Source organism: Nesoenas mayeri, assembly GCF_963082525.1.
Source record: "Nesoenas mayeri genome assembly, chromosome: 13".
Classification (NCBI taxonomy): Eukaryota; Metazoa; Chordata; class Aves; order Columbiformes; family Columbidae; genus Nesoenas; species Nesoenas mayeri.
Genome location: NC_137550.1, coordinates 1208120 through 1220666, shown reverse-complemented (window position 1 = coordinate 1220666; position 12547 = coordinate 1208120). Strand labels below are relative to the sequence as shown.

At 49.5% G+C, this 12547-nt stretch overlaps 1 protein-coding gene across 2 annotated transcripts in view; it reads right to left on the bottom strand.

The window, feature by feature from the left end:
- MBNL3 (muscleblind like splicing regulator 3) overlaps positions 1–12113 on the bottom strand; it is an 88349-nt gene extending 76236 nt beyond the window's left edge. The window contains exon 1 of one of the 2 annotated variants that reach the window (XM_080352837.1): positions 11979–12113. The gene's annotated coding sequence lies outside the window, so the exon portion shown is untranslated. Of the gene's footprint in view, positions 1–11721; positions 11842–11978 lie in introns of those variants that run through there. The other variant, XM_080352838.1, reaches the window with a different exon arrangement.
- Between the last annotated feature and the right edge of the window lie 434 nt (positions 12114–12547).

Here is a 12547-nt window from a genome sequence, read left to right as displayed (position 1 = left end):
ATAAAGAAACTACGTATCTTTCCACTGAGAAAAATGCTTTTCCATTCACCTCCATGCCAAAAAATGTGCTGACAATTTTTTTAAGGGTTTTTTTTGCTGAAGCCACCCAAAGTGGAATAAATTCCTCTTCCTTTTTAAAGAATTGATTTTTCAGTTAAGCCATCTACTTGAAAAAAAACAGCTAGCCTTACATTGCTGGCTGCACCCTTACAACCCAGAACAAACCCAAAAAAAGCTCAAAGTGTGGCATTACCACTGGTTTGTCATTAGTGGGGCACCCTACAAAAAACACCCATGCTCAAAAGCAAATTACAGCTCAGTGAAAGTAGCCACACTGTTGCATGGACCGCCTCAATGTTACTTCCTAGATTAAAGAACAGAAAGTAGCAGCACAAAGCTTAAACTAAATACAACTGAAGCTCTAATCCAAATCCACCAAATAAGGCCCAGTTCCAGAAGATGTGGACTCACCAGGATGTGCTTCCAGGGGAGGTGTCCTGGGGACAGGGAGCTCTGGTAGCACACACCAACCCGCACCAAGATGCCTCCTGTGTGCCCGCTGCACGTATGTCACACACAGCAGGTCCAGTTTAAGGCAAGGTTTAAGGCCCTTACAACTACATTTCATCACAAGTAAGCTCTAATTCTGGAACGCAGAGGGCAGACGTGCATTTTCTTATGTGGAGATGCCCTCTACTCAACCCAGCCTAAGACCTTCACTTACGCGAGGCTGTGATTAGGGGATTCAGGTCATGAGCAAGCAGATCTCACGCTTTAATTCTCTCTCTCTCGGTTGCCTGAATCTCCAGGATGAGCAACATCACATTCTTCCACAAACATAAGCAAACTTGCGTGCGGCAGGTCTCTCCCTCAGCACCCGGAGATGCATGAAGTCAATCGTGACAGCCTCCCACCCGACAGAGCTGGATGCTGCTGCTGTGCCTTGCCACTCTCTCCCCATGTTAAAGGCTCAAACAACAATCCTAAAGCCAGTCTTACCTTTTGTCTCCACAAACCAACTAAAATTACCACATCAAGTGTGCCAAAACGGTTGCATTTGTATCTCCTCTCCAGTACCCCGGCTGAAGATGTACATTCAAAAATACAGCAGCCTGTACGCCCTCTCATTCTCCCAGCTGGCCGGCTTCCCCCCAAGCTCACCCTGCTGAGAACTGCTTTGGCAACATACAGGTTTAAGAGCATCCTAAATACACGCACGTACCCAGCACCAGGCTGTAGCCCCAGTTTCAGCCTCCTGTAAGCATCTCACAGGGTCAGGTCCCTGCTATACGATCTGGGCCTGCAGTAAGACAACTCTCGCACTGCTATTTATTTGTGGCAGCTTTCACTACATGCAGATGCTGTCCAAAACTATACAAAAAAACCCCAAAAATATTGTGCTCTTAGAAGCTTACAGTCTAAAAGCAGAGGTCAGGAGAAACTCTGTTCTTACTAATGCAGTTATATCAAGCAGATTATGGCTAATAATACAAAGATTACTGACATTAAATGAATTTTTTACCTTCTTCCCAGTATCACTCCCATTTGTAGTCAGCTTTACTTTCTGCCTATCACAAAGATTGTTATATTTGGACTATAATCACCATCATGGACTTTTCCCCCCTGCAGTTTTGTTGTACTGGGTGCCTTAAAAAAAAAACACAACAAAGGCAATTGTAGTGTTATTTTAACAACCATCCTAGCTTTTTTTTTTTTTTTTAAGGTAATTGCTGCATAACTCTGTGAACAAGTTTTGCAAATGCTGCTCAGCCCAGGGCTCTGCTGGGCAGAGGGGACACAACAGTGCTCCCCAGCCTGGGCACATTGCAGCATCACTGATCACTGCACGTCACGGGCAAAACGGACCAGCAAAACATCTGTCGCTAGTGACCAAAATTCCATTTTAAACTTGGGTTGCTCCTCGCAGACATTCAGACTCAAACTGAAGAAAGAGCTCTGCGCTACCTCTCTAGGAATTACATGTTTTTAAAGCAGCCCTGGCAAAGTGAAGGTGGAGCACAGTAACAGGAGCAAAGTCAGCCACTCTCAGGAAGAAGAACTCCTTTTGAAACTCAAAAGTTCCAATTCAGCCGTAGGATCCCTCTCTCCAAACATCCTAAGGACAAACAAGTATCTAAGGATGCTTTAAAAAAAAAGCCATCAGTCAAGCAAATCACCAGCCACAGTTTGCTACTGAACATCATGAATGTTCCCCCTAAAAGCTTCTCACACATTTGCATCTACGTTTTACTGAAAGAAAGAGAACTCCACCACAAACAAACTGCAAATTCCATTTGTATCTACGTTTTACTGAAAGAAAGAGAACTCCACCACAAACAAACTGCAAATTCCTGCCTGTCAGCCCTAAATCTGGAGTGCTTGGCTGGGCTGCATCTCCAAGCTCCAGCCTTCCCAGTTTGTTCTCTTGGTCCTTACATCGGTAAGGCAAGCCAACATATCCGCAAGCCTACAGAGAAGGAATCAGCAGGTAGTTATTTGAAATGAAGTTTGGGGTGAATTACCATGGCACAGGATCAGCCCATCTCAACTGTCCAGTCCTTTTGTTTCAAAAATGGAGTTGCTGCTGGTGAAAGGCACCTGCCTCGGCTCACAGCCTTATGCAATAGCTGTATTAAGCATTACTGTTATTAATCAGTACATAACTATAATAGTTAGCATTTTATTGAATTAAAAAACCTCGGCACCTTGGCAAACGGCCTTCAGTGATGGGCTGAGCCCCACCCATGCAGACGCTCTCCTGCAGGCCTGGGCATCCTCCAGCTCCGATTTCACCATTTCCAGCTGACCCAAGCAGAGGCTGGAGCTGGCAGGGCAGCTCTGCCCTCTGCCTCGGCCAGGACAAGCGTTCACAAGATCAAGCACAAGGCAGAGGAATGAGGACAGCAGCAGGGAGGGAAGAGTGTGTACCTTCCAGTGCCAAAACCCATGTGAAGGGCATGAAACTGCAGGCTTAGCTCCTGATGGCACCCGTGGAGGTCAAGGGCACTTGGCACAGCCCAGGAGCTTGAGCAGCCAAGGGCTCTGCCTCAGCAATGCCCCTCTCTCAAAAGGCTTCCACAACTCTCCCAAATACACAGGTTCCCCACCAGTCTGCACTAAAAGTCATATACATTAGAAACACACAGGAGGAACTGGGTGCAGACCCTATGATAGGGATGAATCCCACAGCATTGTGCAACCAAACACTCTTCCCATCCGGAAGTCGCCAGGTTCTCTGTCCCCTAGGTTGGCTGAGCAGGTGGAGATGCTCCTAGACCTGGGGGACAAACTGCTTCTCATGTAATCTGGCATGCAACATGATGTAATCACTAAGGACATCTAGGACACACTCTACAGCTGGGCTGAATTTACAAATCCCGATATCGCCAGAGGAACAAGATGGTGGCACCACACAGAAAACAGATCTGTTGTTAGATGCACCAGAAACTTCCCTGCACTTTATGAATGGATCTCAGGGGCTTGTCAGAAGGACAACTTTCCACCTAATATAGGACACAAAAATAAATTGCCTTTCAGCAGCAGCATCCTCATTCCAACCTTGGTATCTGAGCATCAACTACTGAATGAGTCATATTACAACACAGTCACCAGAACTGGAAAGTCCCCAACCCAGCAGGTCTCCCGCTTCAGCAAGGCTGATATAACCTCATGCAGAATCCGCCCCATATGCCCTACTCATCTCCTCAGCCTCAGAAGAAACATGAATCATAACTACTCAACTGACTTCCCCGGTCAGATACAACACCAGCATCTGGAGAATTTAGAGAAAGAACAGGCCACCTGCAACCCTATCGATGGCTCCATGCTACTGTTTCTATTTGTACCTCAAAAATAACTTCACTGAAATGTATCTGAAGATGCAACAAAAGCCCCCTGAGCCAGTACTGCTCATTACCATTTATTTAAAAACAATCCCACTGATACCTGCTATGGCTATAAAAAGATCTACCCATCCTGACTTGCTGACCGCAGACAGGGTAGAAGATCCTACAACTGAGCGATTTGATGAAGAAGAACGAACAGCACCAATGAATTCTAACCAGGTTTTGGGGAGAGAAAACTGACGCCCTTTTCCCCGCTCAGCCCAGCCAGGGAAGAGCCCAACCCTCTCTTCTCCATCGGTTTTGCATCTTATGGCCCACGGTAACACTTTTGCCTGCTGTGGACTAACCCAGCGCTCTGGAGACCAGCTCCCAGCAGCCAGCCGTGGCTCAGAGCAGGTGATGCTCTTTTGCAGGAGCCAGTTTTCCTTTACGGGGCAGGTTTTCCCATCAGTGAGCCAGGGGCATTTGGCAGCTTGCCACTCCACCCTTCAGGACTACTTTTAAGGACCAGTCCATCACCCACACAACATCCCCTTCCTGGCGTCACAGCCCTGCGCAGCACAACCACCACCACCTCTCCACGCAGGCCCAGGACCTTCCACCAAAAGATCACCAAACTATTAAATATTAATGAATTAAGTCTCAGCATCCCAATTAATTCTGGCAGCATCATCCCCTGGTGACCTAGGACAGCAGAAGCAGGCTGAGGTGTCCCCATCTCCCTGTGAGCCTGCAGAGGAACCAGCCAAGGCAGCCAGGCCTGCCGGCTCCCTCCCCCTGCTCAGCCACAGACCTGCCACCTATTTCAAGGGCTCATTCCAAAACAGAAAGAAAAACAAACAAATAATAAATAAATAAATAAAGGCACCACCCCAAAAACCAGCACAACTTTCTGTTTTCCCTGAAAAGCAGGTCTGTGCAACAAAAAAGGTACTAATAAAGGTTTCACCCATCCAAATTAAAAGTCAAAGGCAGCAACAAAGAGTCTCTGAAATATAAGAAAGATGTTGTGCACAGAGTGAAATTTATTGCTGCCTTGCAGAATGTAGCCAAACATCTTAATATGGAAAAACACCGCTACTTTTGACCCAAATAGATTGGGAACAGGAAGTAAAAGCAAATTACCCAGCTGCGGCCTCCCCATGCTACGAGCAGCAGCAGCAAAACCAGCGCTTCCTGCCCACGCTCGCCCCGTCTGCGGCCACCTGGGTCCACATGCTGTTTGCCCAGGGTCAGCCCCACCTAAACCAGCCGAAGTTTGTTATTAGAGCTCTCGCAGGCAAGATCAAACCTTTATCAAAGGGGAATCGGCTGGGGAGAGCCAGGGAAACAGACTGTAGGAACCACCCCAAAAGGCTGCAGCCATTTGCAAACCATCCAGGGCCAAGCTCCCCTGCGAGGGGATTCCCCGTGTCTGTGGCTCTCTTGATCTCCACCAGCCAAATTCCTGACTCAGGACAGGCATATTTCAGGAGTTAATTCTGGGCTTACTCCATCATCACTAGCAAACCCTGAGAAATTAAGTCAAGCCTCAATTGCCTTAAAACATAATTGCATTTCTTTTAAATAATAGTTTTGCAATATTTCATTTTTTGTTTATGTTTTGAGCTTCTGCATATTATAGCCTAATTATATTTTCAAGCTTTCATTCGCAGCTACAGGTATAACCCAAAAGACATACAGATGAGCTAATTTTCAAATCATCACTTGGGTAAGGAGCTGGAGATTTTTAAAAAGTGACTGATAGACCAAGGGACCAGCAAGACCAAAAAAACCCAAGCAAATCAAAACACAGGAAAAACTGACACCCCAGCATCTCTTTTGTTAAAACTGGTAACTCAGTACCAGAGACAACGGCTTTAAGACCTTAGCAGAGCAAACACTGAATACCATACATGTGACACAAAAGGTTTTTTACACAAACACTATACACTAAACAGCATCTCAGAAATAGATATTTTCATTAAAACTTTCAGAAAATCCTATAAGCATCATTTTTACTAGCTTGAGCAGATTTTTCCTACAAGATTTTAAAAGTTTACATGCCAGGTACAGAATACTTCATAAAGCAGAATAAGATTTTTGACTTACATTAATTCTTAAGAAAAAAAAAGGCGAATTACAGCCATTAGTACAACATTGCCTTCAGAGCAGATTAATGCCAGCATTACCAAAAGCAAAATAGCAACATTTCACTCAATAACACTTCTGGGTAATACAGACATCTGCAGAACCGAGGGGGAAAAAAAAAAGCACATAAACATGCACAGCCACACATTTTGTGCATTACCACCCAAGACTTTTACAAGGACGGGTGTTTTGTGCCACTGTTCTGCAAGAAAATGCTGTGAGCGAGCCCACAAGTTCGCTCTTCTGCATGCGGCAAGCTCCAGTCCTACCTCATATTCTTTTAAATCCATCACCTTCATGCTCCTAAATGCAGCTTTGGCAGAGGGTTTGCACTGTGAGGAAGGAAACCCCACCCTGCACCCCCATTATCATGCTGCATGAAAACCTCCCTATGCCCCCGAAGAAAAAAATCCAAGTTTATCACGCCGAGGGAAAAACAATAAGTGGGAGTCCAAAAAGGCAGTCAGAAGTGCCGCCAAAAAATCGGAGCTCTTTCCCAAAAAAAGGCCCTCCCTTAGGAACCCTGCCAGTCATAGCCGATCACGAGGCTGTTTTCCGAGGGTGAATAGAGTTCTTATTGACACAGCTTATGTCTGCAGCATGCAGCCCTCCGCAAGGCTTTCAAGAGCCGATCGGATTACACAGACACATTCTCTCGGATTTTATGCATTCAGAAGCCCTCAGACATAAAAAAAACTGGCTCCAAAGGCCCCTGGTTTTTCAGCTTACTATTGGCCTACGTGGTTTTATGAAAAAAATATATATATAAACATATATATATACATAAAAAGGGCAGGGAAAGAGATCCTGGCACCTTTACTTGGGCTTCAGAGGACCTCACCCTCGCTGAGCAGGGCCATATAATTTGGAGGCCAAGCCACAGATTTGCTCCATGTGAGTAATAGGAGACAACTCATTCCCATGGTGGGTACTTAGCATCAGGATGGGAAAAGGGAAAAAATAAATATCTGCTGACACCACTTAAAATGGGGGAAGATAACATTGCTCTAGGAAGACAGTCCTTCCTGGAAGATGGCACAGAAAAAGGGGGAGGATACACACCTTTTAAAAGAACACGCACTGTCATAGCTTAGCAGGAAAGAGGTGCCCAACTGCAAAAGCATCGCAAGCACAGATTCAGGCAAATCATACACAGGAACCTACAGAAAAAAAGCTAAAAGGATCCGTTTATACCATTTCTATATTCAGCAAGCACAAGGAGGAACTCTATTCCAGAAGCAGACACATGTACAAGAAGTCAGGGGTATCTGTGATGCTGCATTAAACGTGAAGAGAGAACTACAAAATGTTTTGTTATTATAAACGCTCCAGCTTAAAGACTGCACTTCAGCGAGAGAAACAAGTCTGTGCTTCCACTGTAGGACAAATGAGGACCTGAATGTTGCCCTAGAGAAGGATGTGTGCACTGCCCAGAGGTCTCGAATACACTGATTAAAGAGAAACTCACAGAACAGTCTAACAAGCAAACCAGTGTATTATGCATGAGTAACTGGTTCCCCGTCACCTCAAAGGAAACAACTCCTGCATCAACTCATCCACACTGAATTGAAACTTCTCACTGAAATATTACATATGGCAAATAGCAAATCGAGCAAGCTTGAGCTTCAGAGCTTTTAAGGGATTTTAAGAGCAAACACACACTGTTCAATACAGACATCCTCTCCCTGCTGCTTCCAGGCTCAGATCACTCCCCATTTAAGTGTTTCTATCACATTGCAAAAGGTGGTTTTTTTCACATTTGCTTGGAGGATAGACCTGTGTAACCCAAATGTGGGGTGCCATGTCTGTCTGCAGAGACAGTTCTCCTTTGGTTGGACATTTACACTTTGTTTTTAGAGCACAGTTCCTATGATTGCCTTTAGAAACTGAGATCTAAGCAAACTCTGCTTTTTTAATGCACAGCCTCCCTCTCAGTGCGCAGCCTCATGTTTCTAGTACTCATTTGAGTTTCCACACGTGATTTCTAGTATGTTCATGGTCAGAAAAGCCTGCTCCTATGAAGGGTGCGCACTCTTTCCCAACACGTCTGAGTCACACCATGGTTTGCTCCGCTGCCAAAGCCAAGTTCTCACCACCAGCACGGCAGGGTGTCCTGCTGCAGGCATCAGTCACCAAATCCTGACGGCAGATTCATTATCATCATCACCTGTGTCTGCACTAGCCACAAAGAAAAATCATCCTTTGCTTTCAGGCTCCTGACTAAGCTGCAGGCACTGGTGACTAGGAAAGCCACAGTTTGACTTGGGCATGAAGAAAGATACATTTGCAAGACATTAGCAATGCAGTTTTGCTGTCAGTTTAACTCAGCATAACCCAGTGCTGCTAATAAAATCAGCAACCCAGCCTCATCCTGCCTCGCCTGTGCACCCCAGGTCCTTGTGCCAACACAACTGTCTCTGTAGCCACATAGAGAAGCAAACCAAGGAAGCAGTGGTGGCTAAAAGGAGCATTGCTTTATTTCTTGTTATTCTACAAGCTTACTCTTAATCCAAAAAGACTGTGCAGAGACTGGATCAAAGGACTAAAAACAGTACCACTTTTTCCACCATAGCATGAGTTTCAACACTGATTTGCAAGCTATACTGCCAAAGGTAAGAAAGCCAACCTTCCCCACTTAGCAGTCACTAGTTTTTAAGTCCCACTTTGAGATTCCCTTAAACACACAGAACAGCCTCTCAAAACATCACTTCTAGTGGCAACACAAGTGCAAAACTCTAAGGTCCACATATTCATCTCACCAAGGTGAGCCAAGCCCAGGAGAAAACTTCTAGGTCTGTAAAAATCCAAGAATAACATTTAAGCCTTGTGCTAACCATTCCCCAACACAGAAAGAGGCAGCAGAGGAGGCCACTGCTGCTCAGAAACTGGAATTGGGCACAAAAACAATTTGAAAATCCTATACATGGATACAACACCCCACCTAGACCACTGCCCAGCATCCCTTCTCATCAGTGACCTCCCTGCAGCACATGGACCAGCACCAGGAGGAATGGCAGCCCAGGTCCACTCCCTCAGTCTCTGTGGGGATCCCTCACGGCCCCATGGCAGTGGAAAGGATGCGGCACCCCAACTTTTCCTGACCTGGCCTGATGCTGCAGCAGGCTGAGCAGCACAGAGGTTACAGCACTGAGGGGCTAACTGCCTCACTGACCACCAGGTCTGCTTTGCACCCTTGTTAGTATAACCCAAACCGCCCAGAAGATTGCACCAGACCCACTACAGACATACAGCTGTATACAGGCTGAACCAGGTGCATATGTAAAAATCAGCTGCTTCTGGCTGACTGCGCCCAAGAGCAGACTGCACCTTCTCCTGCTGTAAGTGCATCCCATAATACCTAGAAGCTTCTGCACAGTCCATTGTCTTTCAAAGAGAAACACTCAAATGCTGAAATAGCTCTCAAACTTTTCTGGGCCATCACTACTTTAAAATGACTTCATTTAAATATGTAACATGTCTATATATATGCACATGCATACGCCAAGGGAAATTAGCATCCGTGAGGAGGGCGGGTGCCCACACACCGTACCTACCTCGGCACAGCCTCCCCGCTCTGCCTGGGCACGACGGAACCACCACAGCCCTGCACCAGAACAACCCTACGGCAAACCAGAGCTGCTCCAGGATCCTGCCCCACTGGCAGGAGCACTGGAAAGACCACAGCCTGCGGGCTTTCCACCAGACCACTTGCTAACACACATCTTTTTTGGGGTATAGAAAGCAGTGGGGGCAGGGCAGTTTTAAGACCAAATTACAGAGTCCTTTTAAATCCTTCAGCTCTGCACAAAACTGAACCTCCAAGTCCTTCCTTCAGGAGTTTGCTCCCAGCCCCAGGGCTGAGATGCACATTTTGGGCCTTCATTAGCAAATAACGCTCCAAGGAGCAGGACTGTGCCATTGTAAGGCATTTCTCCAACCTGGAGAGCAGCACCATTGCAGCCTCCACGTACTACCTTAAAAGCAAAATACCCGCAAGGAGGACCCATAGGGGGAAAAATGTCTCTGCAGCCCCATGGAACCTGCTGTATGGAAATTTTAACTGCATTACTTCTGCTTCGGCATAATCCCAGAAGAACTACCTTAATTGAGACTGCTCCAACTCAGACACTCGATAGTTTCAACATGGTATAGACTATTACCTCGCTCTAATTACAGGATCACGTTACATGTCCAACAACCGCTGCAATTTAGTCTTGCCTGATACACCCCAGCTCAAAATTGCTCACCCCATCTCTCCCATAATTTTTGGCATCCTTTGAATAAAGGCAGGGATACCTAGCAACATTTCAGCATCTGAGACATATGCAACCCAAACTCCCCAAAAAGTAGTCATTATTTCCTGGCGATAACAAAAGCAATTACTTTCAAAATGCAAACAAACTAGTTTTAGGCAAAAAGCACAGACACAACACTACTGCTCACACACTTGTCTGTGCAAATGCATTACAGGGTTACTGCTAACAACCACCACTGCACAATACCACGGATTCGCACGATGCTCCCCAAGCTAGGTGTTGATCTTGCACAGAGCCCATGCATGCAGGAAAGGGCTTTTCAGAGAATCAGAAGCTGCAGGATTAGGCCCTCGGAGTTTCACTGCCTCAAAGGCAGGGGACATTCCTTACAGCAGTGCACATCTTGCCTTTGAGCTCAAAACGGCACTCGCAGCTCCCGCTGCCATGAAAGGGAAAGGTTTTCTCCCTGCAACCATTTCCCTGCGCCTGAGCCGAATGCTAACAGGTCTCTTACTTGCATCTCGCCTCACCACCACCGCCTCATGCTCTACAGGGGAAAATTTTGTTCCCTGAGCGGACAAGCTGTCCGGTCATCACTCCACGATGATTCAGCAAGGGGGTGGCTCCCCGTTGGAAGGCACACCTACTGCAAACTGTCATACCACGGGACTGGCTGAAAATGGGAGAAGTTGCTCTATCATGGCTGCACTTTCCGAAATGCATAGACCTGGCCTGGTAGGGTCGAGGGGAGTGAGGGTGGAAGGTGGGTGTTCCATCTGCAGGCACATGGGAATAATTCAAGGAATATCTCGAGGCTTTTAACTACAGCATAAATACATAAGGAAAAAAACCAAAAGCCAGACAGTTTCGGAGCCAGCATCAACTTCGCCAGGCTGTGTTCTTTGTTTCTAGGCAGACTCCAGTGCGGTGGCAAGAACGAACAAATGCGCATGTCTTCATAAGAGTCCAAAAAAAAAAAAGAAGAAGAAAAATGCCCCCTCCCCGGTGACCGCGGCAGCGCTCGGGGAGTCCTGGACACTTCGTGCCGCTTTTTCACGAGTCAAGTCCGCTTCCACCCTGTCCTGAGCAGGCGTTTCGCTACGCTACGGGGCGTTCGCGGGTAAGACAGCGCCTGCAACACTTTCGGCTGCAAACATTAGTTTTGGTGCGGGTTTGGTTTTTCCTAAAGAACGAAATGCACCGCGACGCGCCGGGCCCGTCCGCAGACGCTCCCCCAGCCGGCGGAGCGGAGCGGGGCCGCGGCCAGCCCGCCGCCCGCAGACAAAGGAGCCGCGCCGGCACCCCCGGCCGGCCCGCCGCCGCTCCCGGGACACCCGCCAGCGGCCGCCGAGCTCCCGGCCCCGGGATGTGCCCCCGCCGCCGCCACACACACGCCCCCGCCCCGCGTCCCCCCTCCCCGGGGCGCGCCGGACCCGGACCCGTCCCCGCTCACCCCGCGGCTCGGCGGGGGCAGCCGGGCCCGGCCTTACCTCAGCAGCAGCGGCGCTCGCAGCAGCGGGCGGCCGCACCGTGCCACGCGCGGCACGGGGCGAGCCACGGGGGCCGGTTTAGCGCGGGGGCCGGCTGCGCGCCGCCATTTTAACGCCTCCCGCCCGCCCTCCGCCCCCTACGCGCCCTCCTCCCCCCCCCCCCGCTTCCCCGCGGCTGGCCGCCACGCGCGGCGTGGAAATGCCACTCAGAGTGTCCCCCCCCGCCCCTCCTTCCTCCGCCCCGCCGCCGCCGTTACATTGACGCAGCAGCTCCCGGTCGCCGGGCCCGCCGTGGCGGAGCTAGCAGGGCAGCAGCAGCCGCCGCTGTCGTGGCCCCTCCGCCGCCGCCTCCCGCCGCCGGGCGCACATGGTACGCTCCGGGGCCGCGCCGCGCCCCGCCGGCCGCGCGCGCCGCCGCGCCGCCTGGCTGCTGCCATGGCAACCGGCCGGCCGCGCCGAGCGGGCCCGACCCGGCGCCCGCCCGCCCGCTCCGCCGGGCCCGGCGCACCCGCCGCCGGTGCCGGGCGAGTGCGGCCCACCCGTGCAGCGGCGCTCCCGGGCCCCGCGGGAGGGTCTCCTGATGGATGTCGCCTCTCCGGGCTCCCGGACAGCTTCTCCCGCAGCTGCGGGGCTGACGCCGCCGCCCGCGCCGTCGTGACACGGGCACCGGCCGGCGCACCGGAGGGGAAACCGGGCCCAGCAGCCGCACCTCTTCCCGGCCGCAGGACCCCAAAGCCACCACTGTGCCTTTCCCGCTCCCCCCGTGTCCACCCTGTCCACAGAGCCCCCACCGCAGCCACGTGCTGAGGGACCGTATCCCCACTGT